Source organism: Rhinichthys klamathensis, unplaced genomic scaffold (genome assembly GCF_029890125.1).
Source record: "Rhinichthys klamathensis goyatoka isolate OS25496 unplaced genomic scaffold, OSU_Roscu_1.1 h1tg000050l_1, whole genome shotgun sequence".
Taxonomy (NCBI): domain Eukaryota; kingdom Metazoa; phylum Chordata; class Actinopteri; order Cypriniformes; family Leuciscidae; genus Rhinichthys; species Rhinichthys klamathensis.
Genome location: NW_026606596.1, coordinates 6,106,220 through 6,113,181, shown reverse-complemented (window position 1 = coordinate 6,113,181; position 6,962 = coordinate 6,106,220).

Genomic DNA, 6,962 nt, shown 5'->3' with positions numbered 1-6,962 from the left:
TATTTAGGGCTAGAGACTGTGTATCTTCTATGAAAAGTGTGAACACGTTCAATAACATCCTACTGCTGCCACATCAGAATCAATCACAGGATCCCCGGAAAGATCCACTTTTCCTCAAATCTTTCACTAACAGTAAATGTAATGCAAAGTTCTGCATTATTACAATTCCAACAATGGCAGTCCAAATAGATCAACATGATCTGCAGGATTTTTTAAATATAATTTTCTAGGAATTTAAAAAAATGCATGCAAATCAAATTGTGCATATGCCCTTTTGTCACCTCAAGTCATGTGAAAATAGCATTCAGGAAACTAACCAGGGAATGTCAAATGAACACAAGACTTTTCTTGCCTTGGGCCTACAGTCTGATCGTGTATCTAGAGCGCCCCTTTGTGACCAATATGAGCTATTACAGCACATTCACAAACATTACATCACAAACAGGCTTTCATATGTAGACATTTTTGAAGAGCTGCTGCTGCTGCTTAAACGTTATTGTTTAGCAACTCTAACTTTTTTTCTTACTTTTCTTGCAATAACCACTGAGATATGTACATTCTTTAGTATCAGAACTACAGCGTGTTTTGAAAAGGGTCAAAAGGTCATATTTCCATCTGAAAATACCACTCTGTGCAAATACCATCTTTGTCCATGTGACATCCTGCTGTGTGTCATCTGGCCAATCAGGAGCAGCTTTGCATAGTCATATCTTTTAGGAGGTTGGGTATAGTTGACATAAAATGCTTCTGAGAAACATTTCATGAGGCGTGACAGGGTTATTATAGTTGACTAAAACTGTGTGTGTGTGTGTGTGTGTGTGTGTGTGTGTGTGTGTGTGTGTGTGTGTGTGTGTGTGTGTGTGTGTGTGTGTGTGTGTGTGTGTGTGTGTGTGTGTGTGTGTGTGTGTGTGTGTGCGTGCGTGTGTGTGTGTGCGTGTGCGCGCGTATAAATTCAGTTGGCAAGGCGACGTGTGTGTGTGTGCGTGTGCGTGTAAATTCAGTTGGCAAGGCAACATTTCTTGATTCTCATCACTTGAAGTACTAAATTGGAGTACCAACTACAACTAAACTTAAATAAAAAATTATAAAAAAGGACATATTTATTAAAAAAACAAAATTTAACAATAACAACACCGTTTTAACTCTTTCCCCACCAGCGTTAAAAAAAAAAAAAAAAAAGTTGTCAGCCACAGCAGCGTTTTTGACCATTCTCACAAAAATGTAATTGCCCCCAGGATATTTTGTTGTGAATATCTGAACATGCAATATATAAAAAGAAAAAACAGACCCTCAGCTTTAAAAAAAATATATATATATTCTAGCTTCATGCATTCTTTTTTTTTTTATCACCACTTGAATGGGTAAGTTTCATAAAATAGCAACATTTTGAGCAAAAAGCTGAGAAAATCATGATTTTGTCAAAAACTGCATCGGATTCAGAACGATGATCAAAACACAGATGGAGTAGAACATCAACACCTCTAATGCTAGCACAATTTTGGAGCTTGTCCTGGGTCGACATTTTATTCAGTAACATTATTAATGTTGATGATCGTGTTAATTTACATATGCATTACATATGGGATCGCTTCGCTTGTTTCTGCATCTTCTACGCGTGTTTTGATCAGGAGATTCAGTTGGTCTTTCAGAAGATGTGTAGGGAGACCGGGGATGGTTGTAACATTTTTTACCTTTCTGTCTATATCTTGGAGTACTTTTAAGCCAGTGTGTTCAAAATGTGATTCAAACTAGTTACAAGTGTCTGCTATCAAATGACATAACTTTTATCTTTGCAACACAAACAGAAAATGCATGGTTTAGTTTCAAACACGAGGAGTGAAATGTTACAATTCACCCCATAGTCTGGGTTAGTTGCAACATACCCTGGGGTGAGATGTAACATTATGAAATCCACCGGGGTGATATGTAACATAATGAAATAAGGATTTTGACACACAAAAAAAAGGATTTTGAAAGGCTTTTATTCAACACTGACTTTTCAATATGACTGATGTGTGTCTGTGTGTGTGTGTCACTCTTTGTCATAGTAATTGACCACTATAAATTTACCTTGAACACAAAACATTGTTTGTGTGTAAGCTTGTTTGTTACTGTCAGTCTTAGTATTGGCCATAATAAATTGAAATTGAACACTTGTGTTGGTGTAAGCACGTTTGTTACTGTCAGTTATAGTATTGGCCATAATAAAATTTAAATTGAACGTGTGTGTGTGTGTGTCACGTGTGTGACGTGTGTAAGGTGTTAGAGTTAGGTTGTAACGTTTCATTGTTGTTACAACTAACCCAGAGTCATGTAGCCACGAACTAGCTCACCTTACAGCTAACAGGCAAAACATTAGCACTAACAACTTGCATGAAAAATATCTACACAGACACACAATAAACATAATTTAAATTTGATGAGTTTAACTATAAAGCAGAAATTCCCATAACAAAAATAATCAAAGTAAAAAAAGTTACTTTCATACCTCAAAATTGTTTTTTCCACTCTAACATCTGCTGTGTTCGCCACAGGGCTCTACTTTATTACATGTGGAATAAGGACTAAACTGAGCATGTGCGAAGTGAATCAGGGGATTTGTAACTATAGTTCCTGATTGGACAGATTGGAATTGTTTCAACTGACCTGTGTTACAACCAAGGGGGTAATCCATCGACCGGAAGTTGAAGCCGGCCGGGTGCCGCCATCTTGCAGCAGAACTTCACTTGCGTTAGCATTTCCATTGACTCCCATTCATTTTGGCGTCACTTTGACAGCGAATAACTTTACATCTGAGGTGTTTAAAGACTCCATTTGTCCATTATTTATTTCTAAAGAAACACGACAATGTATAAAGGGCTCCATTACCTTCTATGTTACATTATGGCCCCGTAGAAACAGATTTTGTAAAAATAGGCTAACGATTGCGTCATAACCACTCGACTCTCTGTCGCGCTGTACAGAAGTTACCGTACAGACAGGAGGAGAAGCTCGCAGGCAATCAGGGGGACGTCCCGTCAAGAGAGAAGCCCATAGATAATGAGTCCATAAAAGCAACGGAATTCTTACTCCTGCTCACTCACGATAAAGAACTCTTTGCTCAAGTTCCCCGTCTCTGCAAGATTAACATTGGCAATTTTCACGCACAGCTACTAGAAGATTAACGTCTGTCAGACAGGTTGCTCACGTCATCAAGCTTAGTTTGAGTCGGTTTGAGTCTGCGCGTCAGGAACGGAAGTGCTCAAAAATCGCTAAAAATGGGCTTCAACTGTCTCAACTGAGTTCCAATGAGATGGCTCTGTCCACTTCTTATACTGTCTATGGTTACAACCATCCCCGGTCTCCCTATAGCGCCCCCTACCGTAATGGAAAAATTCCGTCAATGGCGGGGAAAGAGTTAATTGCTAATTATTTTATCATTACTATACATGCACATTTTCTGAACACATATTGAGAGACTATACACGGAACAGTTGTATTTTAGAATATAACATTTTTCACAAGGAACACTTCAAAATTAAATACTAATACCTCCTGCATGGTTAACCTAAAATGTTGATGTTCATTAAAATAATTCAATGGAGATGTCAATTACTCAGTTGAGACTCAAAGCTATTCTGAGTCACAGGTTGATAAAAAACAAACAATACAATAACAGGGAACAAACTCTGGATGAAAAAGCATCTAATCCTGTCGCCGTCTCCACGCTCTCTTTCACTTCAGTGAATGCTTTGAATGATTGATTGAGATGTTAGTCTCCACAGCTTCATCCCCTTCATCCGAATGAAACTTTCAGCCGTAATAAACTGTGAATGTTTGTTAGAGAGCCTGAAACCTGTCAGTTTAGCCATCTTGCTGCTCAACTGACTGTTCATACTGATTAAAACATACAATCCTCAAGTGGTCAAAGACATATAGTTTAATAAAAAAAATAATCTACAGATTCCAACCTCACATCATCAACAATAAGAAAAAATCCAAGAAACTACCAAACATTTTTAATCTCTATTTATAATGGTGTTGTCCGTGTTGAACTTAATCACATTATGAATAGACAGTTATTTATGGGTTAAATTGAATTGATTTATCATTAGGCCGAACTGTAAATGAGCTCCAATGTGAAAAATGAGAGAGTCACAGAACTTACAGGGTACTCACAGGAAACTTATGACTACATTACAACTCTATTTATTTTTTGTTTATTTTTTGGTGGAGAACAGGATCATCTGGCGTTCATATCGAGCTTTTATTATGAAATGCATGTCGCAACAATCCTTGGTCCCTAAATTAATTCTTATTTTCATGTTTCGTCAATAATTCTTATTTTTATGGAATATTGCAGCGTTTATTATATGACTTATCTGTGCACATCATTTAAAATGATTAAAAGTATTAAATATTAAATTTATTATTCATTTATTTAATCAATTTTTAAATACATGTGCTCTAGTAATCTTTAATCAAAAACATTAACTTTTTAACATTGAATCCAAACAATGACAACAAATCCAATCAATTCCCAATGGACAAAATCAAGTCCCGTCCTAGATTTTTTATAATTTGATAAGCCGTATTACTTGGATATATGTCACACTCACAATAGAGAATAAAAAAATTATTTCCTGTTCAGAAAAGATGATTCAGATTTCAGATTGATTAGTGGGAAACAGAAGACTCGTTGAAAAGCAAATTGTTATAGAAAAGAAATTATTTGTGTTATCGTCAATATCACTAAATCAGTCAACTGCATAACACATCTAGTCATGTAGTCAAAAATTGCTGCGTCCAAAATCTAATACTTCCTTACTATATAGTATGCTAAAAACAGTACGCCAAAAAAGTAGTATGTCCGAGACTTTCTCATTTTGAAGCTGTACCCTCCGGAGGTCACATATCAAGGATGTCTCAGTTCAGAAAAGTCAACATTATAAAATTTACCGTTATCACTTGTGAAGCTTAAATTGTTGTAATTTCTTTATGACTTAAGAATGTAATGGTTACTTTACTGAAATGAGGCAGACTCAATGACGTGTGCGGCCGACAAATGCGACCTCTGGAGGGCACAGCCTTCAAAATGAGACACAGGCTGCGTCCAATGAATATGTAGTTACCTCACGACCACAAAAAAGGATGTATATGAGTGTGTGTAGTATAATCTGGACATACTACATTCGCCATGTTGTTATTATCATGTGACCTACCAGCCTCACAGTCAATCCTCCTCTCCTGTGGCCTCATGGGATAGTAGTGTCCATCGTTTGCACACTTCAGAATCTCTCCGGAAGTAGTAGGTAGGCCTACTTTTTGCCTGCCCTTTTATGAGTGCTGTGAATTCTGAAATACTTCTTTTGTCACATACTGTTTTTTTGCCTACTATATAGGGAAGGATGTGATTTTGGATGCAGCCGAAAAACGAAAAACACTAGGTGAAAAGTCCCTGGATGACCTACTAGCGTACTTCCGGTGAGATTCTTTACTATCCCACGAGACCACAGGAGAGGATTTATGAATGGCAGTGAAGTGACGATAAAAATCAACATGGCAGATGTAGTGCATCCGAATTTAATTTATACTGCACACATTCACACCAAATGGTCGCAAAGTACATTCAAGTTAACCCTCTGGGGTTTTTTTTTTGTTTTTTTTGTTTTTAAAGCTGTATTTTATTTTTAGAGTCAAGCCTAGGCCTCATGAAAGCAATTTTTGAAATGAGATGGATGCCATCTGGTGGACAAACTGAGCATTTTAAAAATTCAAAACCCATATGTAATCTGAATTTATTAGTGTGTATGTGTATAAAAGTGTGTGTGTGTGTGTGTGTGGATGTGTCTGTTTTGCACTCCTGATGTTTTATAGATTCACCCCTTCACTGTTGTGTGCTTTTTTTCTGGATCGTGGCTGATTTGTAGATTGTACGCACAAAAAAACTCTGTATTTTCACATTTCAATTTCCCATTCATTTCCTATGCGGGTCCATTTGGACCCGAAGGTCCTGAGTGTGACTATTTTTTTTACAACCACTTAGACTATTCAAATCCTGTCCCCAATTTTTTGGGGTGTTCATATACCAAGTACCAACAAAGTCACCAAATTTCGGACCATTCCGATAAAGCTATGAAAAACGGTATATGTCTAGAAGAACAAGGAGCTCAGCGGAGTTAAATTTCGGCCCTCTCTCAATACATGTTAAAGAACGTGTTAAAAACTTGGGTGTTTACATCGATAGCTCTCTGAAGCTAAATGCACAGATAAACCATGTGGTGAAGACAAGTTTCTTTCACTTGAGAAACTTGGCTAAGATGAAATCGTGTTTGACGTATAAGAGCCTGGAAATTGCTATTCATGCACTTATATCGTCAAGACTTGATTATTGTAACTCTTTATATAAGGGTATTAGTCAAGCTTCTATTTTACGGCTGCAAAAGGTCCAAAATGCGGCAGCGAGATTATTATTGAATATTAAAAAACGAGAACACATCACTCCATCTTTGATCGCTCTACATTGGCTTCCTGTACAATATAGAATTGATTTTAAACTACTTCTATTGGTGTATAAATCACTCTATGACCTTACACCGACTTATTTGTCAGCTCTGTTAATGGAGTATCAATCAGGAAGAGCCTTGAGATCATCAACTCAAAAGTTGCTAAAAGTAATACCACGGACTAAGTTAAGCCAGAAAGGGGATCGGGCTTTTGCAGTAGTAGCGCCAAGACTTTGGAATAGTTTGCCATCATATGTTAGGGATGCTGACTCTGTACATGTTTTTAAAGTACAACTTAAGACATATCTGTTTGCCATGGCTTATTCGTCTTAAACGTTTTTTTTATTTTTTATTATTACTATTGTAGTATGTTTCTCTTTCTATTTTTCTGTGAGAATGTAAAGCACATTGGTCAACTTGTGTTGTTTGAATAGTGCTATATAAATAAAGGTGACATTGACATTGATATTGACATGT